The 15,292-nt window shown below is 29.5% G+C and overlaps 1 protein-coding gene and 1 long non-coding RNA gene across 2 annotated transcripts in view; one reads left to right on the forward strand and one right to left on the reverse strand.

Annotated features, from left to right (window-relative positions):
- LOC113370267 (nucleolysin TIAR-like) overlaps nucleotides 1-15,292 on the reverse strand; it is a 515,419-nt gene that overhangs the window by 83,085 nt on the left and 417,042 nt on the right. The window lies entirely within an intron of this gene.
- Nucleotides 4,022-7,274, forward strand: LOC113370268. The gene is made up of 2 exons (XR_003366558.1): nucleotides 4,022-4,150; nucleotides 6,979-7,274. It is a non-coding gene; the product is annotated as an uncharacterized LOC113370268 (long non-coding RNA).

Genomic DNA, 15,292 nt, shown 5'->3' on the forward strand with positions numbered 1-15,292 from the left:
TCCGCAGACCAGTAATTGATGAAATCATGATCTGTAATTAAATTATCCGAAATGATACAGGGCAATCGTAAACTACTCGGATCGAATTTTCATTGAAATTATTGAAACCAAAAATTTAATTATGTAATAATCAAATAGTATAATTAAACACAGTGCATTTATCTATCGATATCGTTGCTTTTGAAATCGGAGAATCGAATGCATTATAACGGAAAGAGTGACGGAAAGCGGAAAAAGAGTGTAAAGAGTGGCAAAGGGTGAGGAAATGGGAAAACGGCTAGTCGGGAGTTGTCACGCTGATTAATGGAATTAAAATTCAAATCCTGGCGACTTTCAAAGAGCGTGCTCACGCGTCGGCATAAGCGCAACGTGACGAGGGTATGTAACAGCCAACAGCCAACAGACGATTGCGATGGCGATGGCGATTGCGGAACCTGCACCTACGGAAATCGATAAATAACGAATAATTCGCTATTTTACACACATCATCTGATAAATTCACTTTTCGATATTTTTTTTCACGTGCATTTTTTTTCAAAACCACGACGCAATCAATACATTTAAACTAGTGGCGCATGGCATCGTACCTTAAGGCAATTTGTTGAAACTTGCTGGACGCCAATTCAAGTTTTTTTTGAAAATTTTGAAATGACAAAATGACAGTTTTTTTTGGCTTTTTCAGCGGTTTCTAAACCTGCCTTGCTAAAAATTTAATCAATGTGCATATACGCACACACATACTATATACACATCCACATATACACACAGACACCCATTTTTTCTAAGGCGTGAAACTAAGATATATCTTAATATTTGTTGAAAAATTTGAAAAAAATATTGTTTTTTGACCATTTTGAATTTTTTTGAAAATATTCACCTTTAACCTGTCTTTCAAAAAATTTTATCTCAGTTCTTCAGTCCGTCAATAGCAGTTAAGTGTTTTTTGAATGATTCAAATCGGACGTTCCGTTTCCTCAAAGACAGAAATTCCATTTTTGATACTTTTTGCCCCGTTTCTTCAAAACGGCAGGACCTGCATTTGTTAAAAACTAAAAAGCACGCCTTCACGTCAAGAGGCATCAAATATTTTTTTAATTGAAAATGAACGAAAAATTGTATTCAAACATACTTACATACATACTACGTACATACACACACAAACATCCATTTTTATATATAATGCCAAGAATTCAGAAACCTTTAGGATATACAAAAATTTTCATTATCGATTTTTATCTCATACTATTCAATGCTCTACATATCAATTATGCAACATTAAAAAAGACAACTTAATTATCTAAATGACTGAATGTTTGCCATTTTCAAGAAATTAGCTATAAATTTTTACAGAATAATATTTTAAGGCTGGGTACTTGAGAGGCACTTCTGCATTCAATAGACGACCCAAAAAATATTAATTTAATTTAGCTACTAATTAATAAAATAACTAAACTATCAAATTACATAGTTTAATAAAAAAAAGATATTTATTACGACTGTACAAATTTAATAAATTTCATATATGTGTTTCAAAAAGTATGCATTATTATTTGTATATAAATATAGTGTCAGGGAGGTTCTGAGGTAAATATTCTGAGATGTCTTTGAATAGCTTTCTAATATAGATGTTTCGAATATCCATTCTAATATAAAACTGCGCTCCCAGCTACACCATAAGATTTCAAACAAAGGCCCTTTATACATATCTATCTTCCTATTAATATTCTATCTACGGCAACTATCGAAAACTCAATCATCTTGATGGAAAATACGAAAATATAATGGAAATTTCTCAACGGATCCATCGCATGTTTCGCACAGCCGCTTGATATGAAATTATTTCAAGAAGATGATGTTCCTTTATCAATTCCGTCTTTTTTCAGTTTTTCCAGTAGGTATATAGTATATCCATCCATTATTCATTGCAATGTTGTTATTATTATCATAGGTTATCATTTAAATGAGATGTTCGAGTATGTCGAAGGCGAGCCGTGCAGTTCAAATATATTCATGAAGCGCGGTAAATGTTTTGTTATTCGATAACGAATTCAGAATTAATAAATATTAAGCGAAAAAATATCGTGTGCTTATATTTTTATTAAATGTCAGAATAACATGAGATTTTTCATTGTAAGGTATACAAAATAGGTGATTTTACGTGGTAGGTACCATGCACTGTCTTAATCGAAAATTTTGTTGCTCTTTTTAAACAACAACTCAACGTTTAACCATGTGTTAACCTATCTATATTTAACACAATCGAAAAAATATATAACCAGAATAACCCATTTCAGAAATATATAAATATTTTTTCATCTAGTTTATCCCAATTCAATACGCTTTAGCAGTCACTAATAGCTTTATAATTTTTTCCTACAAAACTTCAAATACTTCTCTGTACAGAAGAAATATGCAAAAGTGCGGATTTTAGCATAATGGTATAAGTTTTTATAAAAGTTTATTTAAGAGCAGGAAAAATACTTTAATTTGTGTTGCAATTCTAATGCAAGAGTAATTAAAAATTCCACTACTTTATGGTAATTGCAATAATCTATTCTTTTTAGTTTCAAGATATAGAAATTGTGTCGCGTTTTAAGAAATGGATGATTTATATTGCAAAAACTTTTTAGTGTAATTAAGAACTCGGATATAATAATTTCATCCAAATGATTTTTTGTAGAAAGAAGAATGGAAAAATTTTCTGGGTGATATATCAAACTGAGGGATGGAAAAAGAAGTTATAGATCGAGTAATTAATTAAGATAGATTTTTATGTAAATGCTACAACTAGAGTGTCAATTTAAAGTATGCCAAAATACAAATATTCTGCAATCCTTATCGAAGCATATCTGAGAGCTGTTCTTTGTATATCCATCATAGTAAAGATATATCTTTTCGTTTTACCGAGTTCTGACTATTTCGACAAAGGGCGTCCCGGATACTTATCAAATTTATGGCATCATGTACACAAGAATAAATCCACAAAAAACTCACGCATGAATAAATAAATGTCTTGCGGCTTATAACCCTTTCTGACATGTCATATGTAACCTTATACCTGAACAAAAAGAAACAGATTCTTCCCGAAAATATTTTCTGACACATGAAAGAAATAGACATAAATGCTCTACCTAAACGCCCAGTATTTTTAATTTATTTAGCATTCTATAATAATAATCATATCAGTAAATCGTTTTTGCATTAATTAACAATTCTCTTACCTTGTATCAAATATATGACTTCCCTATTGTCCATCGTTTTATTTTTGATAACACAGAACTAAGAACTCTTTTTATTAATATGTTTTTACTAATTAATTAAGCGTAAAATAACACGAGACATCTCCACATAAAAACCACACTTAAAATGATATTGTACACGAAACGTCAAATCAAAATTAAAATGGCGAACGTTAACACCAACTTCACACGTACGTAGATAAAGAGATTTTTGACAACGTTAATAATTTTATTATTTTGAATCTTTTGTATATAAATTGATTATAATTAGTTTATGTTTAATACTTAATTATTTAAATGATTTTTCTTTAATCATAAATATAAAGCAATATAAGAGATTTACGTGTGCTTGCAAACACAAGCTGAAGGTTGGTACTAATACTAAAATAGCGAACGTTGACACCAACTTCACACGTACGTAGATAAAGATATTTTTGACAACGTTAATATTTTTATTATTTCTAATCTTTTATATATAAATCGATTATAAATATGTTTAATAGTTAATTATTTATATAATTTTACTTTAATTATGAATTTAAAACAATATATGTTATTTACGTGTGCTTGCAAACATGAGCTGAAAGTTGGTACATCTGCAAATACTACCGTGAAGATGTTTAAACACAATTGACGCTTTAGAAAGTTGGTACATCTGCAAATACTATCGTGAAATGTTTAAACATAATTGACGACGCATTTAGAATCAAAATGTCGGATTCGAAACAAGTGTTAAATTTATTTTTTTCAGTGTTAAATTAATTTTTTTAATAATTATAATGTGCTTATGGACGCCTATATTTATCTTGTCGTTAATTATTAAGTTATAGTGTTATTTAATCAGTTTGTCATAATTATAAATAAACTGAAGTTTGTGTGACTAAAGAATTGTTTTGATGCTTCAACTAAAGGTAAGAATTTTATAAAATTTTCATCTTTGATATTCATTGATAAAATAGTTTTGACTTTAATAACCAAAACAATTGTACTAGTTGGAATTTTAGTCATCATGTAAAAAGTTTCCGAAAACAAACTGATAATTTGCACTTACAACTTGATATTTAATTTTAATAATAATATTAATAAAACCTTTTAAAACCTTGACAATATATTGAAATTTTAAATAAATCGAATTGAAATTTTGACGCGGCGGATTATTGCAAATCAAGATTTTGTTTAATTAAACTATATTTGGTAGACCTATAATATTTTAGTATATTAATTTTAACCATGAAATCTACCACGCACAAAGTTTTATCAGAACCGTCAAAAAATATTTTTTTCAACAATTTTTTGCGTTTGCGTTCTGGCAATAAAGCACCCTAATATGGAGAAGAATATCAAGCAAATCAGAAATAAACCTTTATTTTTAATCAAACTCTAAATGCTGGTTACTATTCTACGTATCTTCTTTTAGAAACAATTCTGATTCAAGAACGTAATTTGATATAATAATTTCCATGATGCATAATTTGAATGAAACTTGATCCTAGCAATTTCTTGATAACGGCAAGACAAAACATATCAAATAAAGAATTGACCAAATAAAACAACATACCATATAAGCAAATGTAAAGACGTGGAAGTTGTCCCTGAAAATATACAGAGTGCACTAGAACTCTCGTCAAGTCAAAGCGGGGTGATAGTATTGACGCTGAGTTCTGGGACACCCTATGTATATATATATATATATATATATAATATATTATTAAGAGAGTGTGCCAAATATATATCTAGGGTGCAAAAAGAGTGTATATATATATATATATATAATATATATATATATATATTAGGGTGGTCTTCAAAATGGTAATTTTTGAATTTCCTTGCTCCCAGGGGCTCAAATGGTCCCAAATTGATAAAAAACAATTCTCTGAAAGTTTATCTATTAATATTAAAGTTTACATAGAGCGCAATTCAATCAAACTTTGTATGGAAAGAGCATAGAAAAAATTTGAAAATTAAAAAAAAATGTTTTAGGTATAACTTAGCGACAAATGAATGAGTTTTATTTATTCATTTGTTCGCTAAATTACATCTAAAAAAACATTTTAAAATTTTTGAAAATTTTCCATGCTATTTTATATGAAACTTTGATTGAATTGCGCTCTATCTAACGTTAATATTAGAGCTAAAACTTTCAGAGAATTGTTTTGTATCAATTTGGAACCATTTGAGCCCCTGGGAGCAAGGCAATCCAAAAATGACCATTTCAAGGACCCCTTAATATATATATATATATATATATATATATTTATATATATATTAATTTTGAAATATGGAACAAACACACTCTTCTTGCACTAATTTTTTTAAATAAATAATTTTCACAAACGTTGAGACTATTGTCTCTCATCTGTGTTATAATTAAAAAAATTTAAAATATGGAAATCTAAATTAGCATTTTGTCTTTTTCATTACAAGTCGTTCACTGACGTAATGAAAAACACAAATGCTATTTAGATTTCCATATTAAAAAATTTTTTATTACCACTGATGGAGACAAACCTAGTCTCGAAACGTTTTGTGAAACATTATTATTTAAACATTAGTGCAAGCAGAGTGTTGTTTGTTCATATTTCCAATTAATATCTATCCACTAATACATTTGTTATATATATATATATATATATATATATATATATATATATATATATCCAGGTTTTTTTGTCCAACGTTGATACATATTGAATTAAATAAATAAGATAACGAACGCGTCGAATGAAAAAAATTTATTATTGTTTATATGTTTGGAGACCAGATGTATATCATCATTCAGCAAAACAACAAAAGCAACTAATTTATTAACAATACTTAATATTAGTATTAATTGTAGGAAAGAACGTAAGATGAAAAAAAACAATGGAAAAATTAGATCAATAATGTAATTTAAAGTACCCAAGGGTAGAAAAATATGTGTAAATAACAATGCATATGTATGATCAGCTATTGTAATAAATACTAGACCAGGAAAAAAAACATTGTAGGAAAAAATATAATACTTAAAAACGATATTATAGATTGCAAGATTGAAATTTTGAAAAATTTATGGGGCATAAAAATAGAAATGTATATTTTATAAAAAACCGCAATAAAAGTACGTTAGTGAAAAGTCATAAATTTTTGTCACACTATACGACCGCAATTTTGAATAGTATTTTTGCTCTTTTCCTCCCATCAGGGTGGGTTCGTCGTTCGTCGATCACAAAAGGCGAATTTTATAGTATTATCGCTAGAACGTACAATAACCCAGCCCGAGTTCGAATTTATGGTCTCACTCTTGACGTCCGCTTGACAGTTTTGAAACACGGAAAGCGTGTTGTAGGTGCACAGGAGTGATGAAAATCTCCCAGAACAAAAGTCTCCGTCGGATATCTCCGCAATGAAATAATTAAATTCCACAATTCAAATTAATCTCCGCGCCGAACCTTTAAACCATCCGAAAAGGCGCAGCGGTTGCGATTCGGAGAGAAACACGGCAGATATTTCACGGCGCGGCTTCGGACAGACCCGCGAGAGGCGTCCGGGTCGGGACAGTTATTGCGTTTGCGGACGGACGCTCGTTTTCATATGGATAAATCGTAAATTTTGAAAACTTGGTAACGATAGATAAAAATAAATAGAAAGCACTTTGACAAGATGCTTCAAAACATGTTAATTTAGACAACAATATGTTTTGACAAATAGTAGTTACATATAACATATATATAAAATCCTAATAAAATATTACGAATTACAGGTACCCAATAGAGCAATTACTTCGATTTAACTCCTCTCCGGCTTCATCCCAGGATGGATATTAAAAACGATATTCCGTCCTTCGAAATGGTGCAATAACAAGTTTTAACGCTGGCATTCGTAAAATTGATACCCCCGAGAATATTCCAATACAATAAAATGTGACAGAGAAATGCGATCCTGTCATATGTGTGCGATACTATTACGGATGATGGTCGTAAAGAAGTTTCAACTGTTATTGCAATGTATAATATTATATATGATATCAAATGCATCCAGAACACAAATTGATCTATTTACCAGTACAGGAGGAATATTGAACAAATTTGTAATAGAAACTCCAAATTAGAATTTATTTTTAAAATCAATAATTGTGAAATAAAGAAACCGTATGGAAAATACAGATCAAATATTTGTCCAAGATCCCAACATCGCAAGTACTCTGATGTTGCGGTAAATAAATATCAAGGAAATGAAATCTAGCGAATAATGAAAAGACATAAAGCTCTGAACTGCTGACACAGTCGAAACAAATCAATGATTTTGCTGGTCATTTGAGTGGAATGAGCTAATAAATTTTCAAAACAGTGATCAATTTGATGTCAACGATAGAATATTTATTAAACATCACACGGTACAAAATGGAACGACATTTGAGGTTTTTATGGTTGTGATAACTATAAATCAATGATATTGTGAATTCACTTAGACAAAAATTTAGATATAGATATATTAAATATACAAATATTAAATTATTAAAAAGATCAAAATCGCTGATTTAAGTCTACTAGGATCCAAAAATCCACATTAACCTTTTTGCCTTACGATGAATGTAAAGTGATGCATTCCTTAACTTAGATCTTGGATTGTTTTTTTTTGTACTTTATATGGAATTAATGAATTGCATAAAATGATATAATAAAATTCAGTTTGTATTTTAATATTTATAAAAAATATTGGTTAGTTCATTAACAACTTCCACAAAATTATTATCTTTTATCCCCCAACTAATAAAATTTCCTCTAATATTAGATTATTACGCTCATGAGATTTGGGCCATTTATGGTTCATATAATGGTAAAGTTGCAGTAAATTATACAGAAACCGCTTCCATTGCACTTTATATATATTTCACATAAAACCACGTCGTATCATCTGAGTCTGAGGATTGGATTTATTCTATTTTCTTATTTTTTGCTTCTGGGAATGAAATAAGGATAGGTATTACGTACCCAGGTCTGTTATTAGAATTGTCTGCGCAGAGGCAGCTAATTGTGCAAAGATCGGTCAGCATTGGAGAACTGCTCCTGATCTATATTCTGGGAACGTTCCGGGATAATACCGTGCCCTCTACGATGCACCTTTTTTTAGGAAAGAAAATCAGGAGCAAACTTAGAACCACAAACATAGTTTATGCCGTGATCTTTGGAACTCAAATTGGCCAACATTTTTTTTCTTTTTCATATCTGCACCCATTCTATTATGAAACATCAGCAAATTTTTGGTAGTACTTCAGTGATCCAGTGATTGGACATCCCAGAATGAAATCTCGTAAAGCAATATAATGAAATTGTACTTTCTCCATATTTTAGTTATACCCCATTAATAGTTTAAATTCACAATATAAATATTGCATGTTTTGCTTAAAGCTTAGTACTTTTGTTATGTATAAAATTACCTTTTTAATTACAGAAGTTAATATACCTAATGTACCTCACATTCCTTACTCAGAAAAGTAAGTTATTACTGTTATTTTGGGCTGTAATGCAATCAATAAATAATACAGGTAATGTTGGTAAAACTCTAACTAAATTAAGAAATCTAAAAATAATAGGAACTACTCACATTAATATTTATGAAGGTTGTAGAAACACTTATGAAATGTTCCTATAAATAGTATATTGGAATTCATTGTACACAAGTAATGAAATTGTGTGTATGCAAAAATCTAATAACGTCAGTCATTAGTATATAATTACTCCAAATAAAAGTTTATCTTACTCATGAAAATTTCTGATTTTCAAATATTTATTTTCTATCTTAGTTCCACTTACATTTTCTGAATGTTTTCTGAAGACATTATTGGATCAGTTGTTGTTGTTTGATGTTTTTTTACATTTCGTAAACAAGCACGTTTCAGGGATCTTATTAGTTCAGAAAGTGCAACGCATTTACTTGTAATTAATTAAATGCAATCGATAATTAATTAAATTTCAAAGTTATGCATAGTTGCAAGTGCACCTATAAATTGTTCTGATATTCCTTCAATTGTGTTTCTGATCAGGATATACTCCGAGAATTTTGTGAAGAGGATAATCTTCAGAATAATTTCTAATAAGTAAGAAAATGGTTCGATATTGATTTTACTGAATTTTTTAATGAACCTTGTTCTGCTTTTGGTATAAATATAATGTATAATCAGATACAGATTTTTCAATATGAAGATGCGACATGGACTTAAGAAAATTATGAAATTAGCTTCAAAAATTTGCAAGCTAAAGTACAATAATAGGAAGCTGACTTGGAACATTTTTCAACTATGAAACACATTCAGAGAAATAAAAAAGTATGTTTCCATTTCTCATATAAAATTCTGTCTTAATTAACATACTGCAAACCTATTATACCATAAAACTCTAGATTTATCTCGCAAATAAATCCTTGTATTTTTTATGCTTCAGACGCCAAAGCTAATAAAGTGCTGAATAAAATTGCACCGGGAAAACTTTTATAATGAACTCACATAAAAAATCTCTATCTATTTGAAGTTAATCAATAACTTTCAGAGCACTTTTTTATTGTACTTTTTAAATAAAATACAGCAACTCATGGAACAATCTATGAGAAGAAACGGAAGTTTTAATACATTTCTAAAACTAAAAACCTTGGGATAAATTATTGTGAGAGATAGCTGTATTGAATAAATTAACTTTGTAAAAATCATGTTTATAACTGCGTAATTCATTTCACTATACAATTTTTAAAATGCTCAATTTTTAAAGGTATATGTATAAATGTTAGGTTAATTTGCAAATTTATGAATAGCTCTCGAGTATTATTTATTAAAACCACAAAATAAAATCCCATGATTAAAGTTATCATTTCATTTCCAAGATTAACAAATAACGTACACAAAACGGTTGACATTTAATTAAAAATATCAGTGATGTATATTTTGGTCCTAAGACATCATTAGATTCAAAAATGCTCGTCGGGAAAATTTCGTCCGATTCGAGATGCGAGTAGCAAGATAGGGATGAAAACTGGGGGCGATATGGATCCTTTAAAGGAGCCTTTTGTGCGGAGTTCGCGGCCTATCAAACGCATCTACGCCAGTCTACGGTGTTTATAATCGAAAAATAATAAATATGCCTCGTAGCTCGCTACGCTGGCAAATTGAATGATGCTACGAAGGAGTTTCAATTTGGAACAGGAATACATTACCGCAGCAGCCAACGCTAGCTTATTGGGTTGGAAACAGGACCGAATCAGGGAGAGAAAATAATATATATAAAAATTAATTTATTCATCTATAGCTATAAAAATGTGTGTACTTTTTCTGCATTTAAAAACTGCACATCAAAATTGCCCTGAAATATTAAGGAAACTGCCAGATAAATCCCCGGACAGGTTTTTGCTCATTTTTATGAAAGAAAGTGGTAGGCTTCACCCCAACTTTTTTTAATCTTTTGGATCAATTTATATGATAAATATATAAAATTTCTATTGCAAAAGTATTATTAAAATAACTGCATCATTTTGCATCTTGATTTCTGTCAGTGAATGCTTTTGACTGAATTTCAATTGAGATTGTCTAAGCTTATCAAAACGTTCTATTTTATATTGAAAAAAAAATTTCATCATGTTTGTTGAACTCTAACAATTATTTTTGAATGTATTGGATCAATTTTCTTGTTTTTTTAAAATGCATTTTGAAAAATAATCATGGATAAAATACATGCAACCCTCATTTTTCACCTTCCTGTTTTATACATTTAATATTTACTCTATTTACTCTAGCTAATTAGAACGTTAGCTACGATAATGATCGTGCCCTATTTCCGCCTTAAATCTTAGGATATTTATTTACAATGTTTAGATACTGAGTTGTATATTATTAAAATATTTTTCTCTACATTTTTATATTAATTCTAAATACATCTCTGTTGTGAAAAAGATCTGGTAAGTGGAAAGAGAAGGTGGGGATCGGTTTGGTTGCACTATGAGTATCGATTACTGAATATATTACAAGCGATAAATCAACAGTCTGTTTTTAGAATTGGCGTGAATGAAAAACGAAGAAATTTGTACACAAAGTATGATTTCTATTGTATAAACATACATGAGGTTAAATATTAGTAAATGGAGATGTGACATTAGATTGGTAATAAAAATCTTACTAAATCGAAACGAAATTAACAAAGTAAAATTATATACAAATTTTAACCCCCCTTCGTTAGAGCCTTATGGAGCTGTTAGATAATACTTCAAAGCCTACAATTTTAGAAGTCAACCCAATTCCTACCTATTTTGCTTATACTTTTCATTATAATGCCCCTGATATATTGTTATATTGATACCAAAATATCCTTAAAGTCACTTGCTTCAAACATATAATTTTTTTGTCCAAATTTATGAAAAGAGTTGATAATTATAAAGATTTCTGCAATATTCAACAAACATGGTTCAAAAAATAAAAAATTATAATTAAACCCGACCATTTTTAACTATCTTTTCCATGAATCCGTATACAAAAAGTTGGAGCAAAGCGCTATACTGATAGATTCACATGACCTACCTACATTTTTATAAATTTTCGGGAAAATTTTTAAATTGTATCCTGACAGTTTAGGCTAGAAAATGTAAGCTCTTTTAGGTGAACTATATTACTCAAACTTCACTAAGTAGAGTCCAGGTACCTAAAAGATGTTAAATTCATATGGCGCAAAGAGCTTAATTCTCAAGTTTCAGAACTGTTTCGGGACCTTAAAAAGATTCAAAATTTTGACACAGGTAGCAATCGAGACTGTCTAATTTTTGCAAGATTAGCTAATTTTTATAATTAAACCACATCTCATAGGCCAATAATATTTTATGGTGTTCAATTTGTCTATAAACTGTACCACCATGCTAAGTTTCATCAAAATCCCAGAAGAGTAAACTTGAGGTTATCCATGTTAGAAAAATTTATATCAAATTCTATACTGAATCCAGAGAGCAATAAATTCTATAATTGGGTGAAATTATTGCAAAACAGCAACAATATATGCTAATAAAGTGGTGCTCTGAATTTCAAAGCAATATGCTACCAACAACACAATATATTTAAATAATTATTACAAATCCTATTACAGATTTGATTTGATCATTTATGATTGATTTTAAAGGACGTACATAAATGAAATTAGGCGAATATTTAGTATTCACTTATAGAGCTCATATTCATAATTATATTTATGATTAACAAATATATTGGAATATCGTTGATTGCGACCAACAATTTACAGCCAGAATTAAATTAATAGATATTGAAATATTTTACTACCATCCATATTGAATTTACGGTCACCTGCCTAGGTTTTACGTGTTCATATTATGTCGTACATCGGTATTAATATTTATCCATATAGATATATTAATACATAGAACATATTTGCGAGCGAGTGGAAAGGCAGTCACGCATTCATTTGTAATTCTGTCGCACTGCATGTCGTGCTAGCAACTATAAAATATTACTAATTGGTACATTCCGAGTTTACAGAGATATCGGATATTAAAACAGGGCATGTTGAATGAAACAACAGAGCAGAAATAGTGTCCAATCTGTTATGATATTGCACTGCTGAAATTATATAACGCATAAATTGCGCACGATCCGCGCTTTTGCAATCACAAACCCGACTAGGAGGAGAGGCCGCGCACAACTTTAATTAAAGCGCTTATAATATCGGGAACGGGCTCGGGCTTGGGCTCGGGCTCGGGCTCTAATTCGGTTTAGTTTGCTTCTTTATCACTTTTAAACAAAACTTATTCGATGCTAATGCATTAACTTTTATTGCTTTACTGTCATCTCTGTTCCGGAATTGAAGAAAGTAATTCGATTCGCATAAACGCTTACACGAAATGATAAAATGTCCTTGAGGAAATGGTAAAAGACACGCCGAAAAAAGATTTTTCTTATTATCAGAGTAATATATTTTATATTCAATCACTAAAATATGGACTAGAACGTCCGTGTTATCCGATGCACGACCTATGACTCAGTGATAACAAAGACGACTAATTATTATTCAATTCAACTGTGCCCTGCATGTTTTCTTTTTATATTGGTTATCTGTGATATTTTCATACGTTTATAAATGCATCAGAGTATTTATTAAAAAAAATTGCAAACAAACTATATATTTAAAATTGGTAATATATGCTTTGTTAATCAAGTAAGTTCTAGTTATACATGTATTAACACTAACACTATTTAAGTTAATACATAGCTTTGTATCCAATTTTTAGATTAGTTCATATTTATAGCAACAAATGATCCCACGTCCCTATATTTTTTCTCGATATGGATTTCATATCGTTTGTTTTAGAACATCACAAAGAATAGTAAAACGAGAAAGCTTTTGATTTGCTATCTGGTATTCTGTACATGGAACATGGATACAGTTTCTGATAAAGTGCTTCAATCACTAAAAATAGTCAGTAAAGCGATGTATAAAAAAACACATACGCCAAAATCGCGAGAATGCACATTGAAGAGAAATATATTTTGAGAACACCGACAAGAAGTTTTCGGAAAAAAGTTGAAATGCATTACCATCCAAGACTGAAGACATTTGGTATTTCGAGGAGAAGGAACTTGTTCGTAATATGCTTTTTGTTCATCGTTTGCACGTGTGCTGATAATGGTAACGAAATATAGTTTTAAGGGTTTTATTTTAAAAGAACATCTACACATTCCTTCTCTTAGCACAGATAATTTAAAATATTCAAACAGAATTGAATAGGATATTAAATGAAGTAAAATTAAGCTAGAACGTCAAAATTTTTGGTTATTCATAACAACCGTTATCACCAATGATAAATTATTTCAAGCCTCATCCAGCATTTCCTACTCACCCAATATTAAAAAAATATTTGTTTATTAATATAAATTTGATAAAAAAAATTCATAATTATTTTACATCAATTACCAGAAACATTGCATCATATCATTAGAAATTTTCATGGATAAAAATAGCTGAATAAAAAGCAGAATATATAATAATTTTTCAAACAGGTCTATTTCTGGTTGACCAAATATGTTTTTTTCTAAGCTTTCGATATATTTGATAAAATCAGCTCAGGATCACGCAAAGATTAAAATGATGGAATATGATGGATGTTAGTTTTTATAGCGTTTCTTAATGTAAACCAGGTTATGAAGTAGAAGATTCTAATTTTTTTGTTTCAAAATATAGAAGAATCCTCCTTCTGTAAAATAAAAATTTCGAATACATTTTTGATAAAGATACATTTTCTCAAATTAAAAATTCTACAGTTATGGTGATTATAATTTTTAAATGAACGTTATGGATTTCAACTGCTTGCAATAATTACAAAATTGTTTTTATTTTATTTTACAATGTAGGAAAAATAGTAGAATTTCAAAATGCATCTAATTTTATTTTATCTATCGTCGAATTCTGTGGAAAATCGCTTTCATAGCTCCGTCAACAATTAAGTTAATAAAGATAATTCGTTTACCTCGGCCATGACCGTTACATAATATATGAGAATTTATGAATATTAATGCAGTCGGTCCTGTACCCCAAAAATATACGAGGAATGGAAGATATTTATCGATATAATAGTTGGAAATGTTCATATTGTACATCTGGAAATCGATTCTTACAAAAAAATACTGAATGGATCGATCAATATTGAAATTTTAAGAATTATTCAAATGTCGGCAGGCGCGCTCCGCCAGTATAAAATTGATGAGAATTTATTTACCGGAGTAAAAATGTGGATTTTACAGACACAAATCAGTTCTAGGATTAATAAAGTATTTTTAAAGCCAAGTATAAAGAGGGTTTAAATAATATTTAAAAATATATCATTTTACCACCCCTATAATAATTTACCTTGATGGAAGAAAGGCACTGCTAAAGATACGTAAGAAATTGCATAAACATAGAAATTGGATCTGGAAATAACAATAATATATGAATAATCAATAATAACAAAATAAGATAAAATTATTCAGTAAGTTATTTTACAAGAGGAAAAATACTTTAACCCGGTTAAAATATTACATTCGGCGAAATCGAAAT

The sequence above is a fragment of the Ctenocephalides felis genome, unplaced genomic scaffold (assembly GCF_003426905.1).
Source record: "Ctenocephalides felis isolate EL2017-DRISC unplaced genomic scaffold, ASM342690v1 CF-g0.4_SCAFFOLD_01492, whole genome shotgun sequence".
NCBI lineage: Eukaryota > Metazoa > Arthropoda > Insecta > Siphonaptera > Pulicidae > Ctenocephalides > Ctenocephalides felis.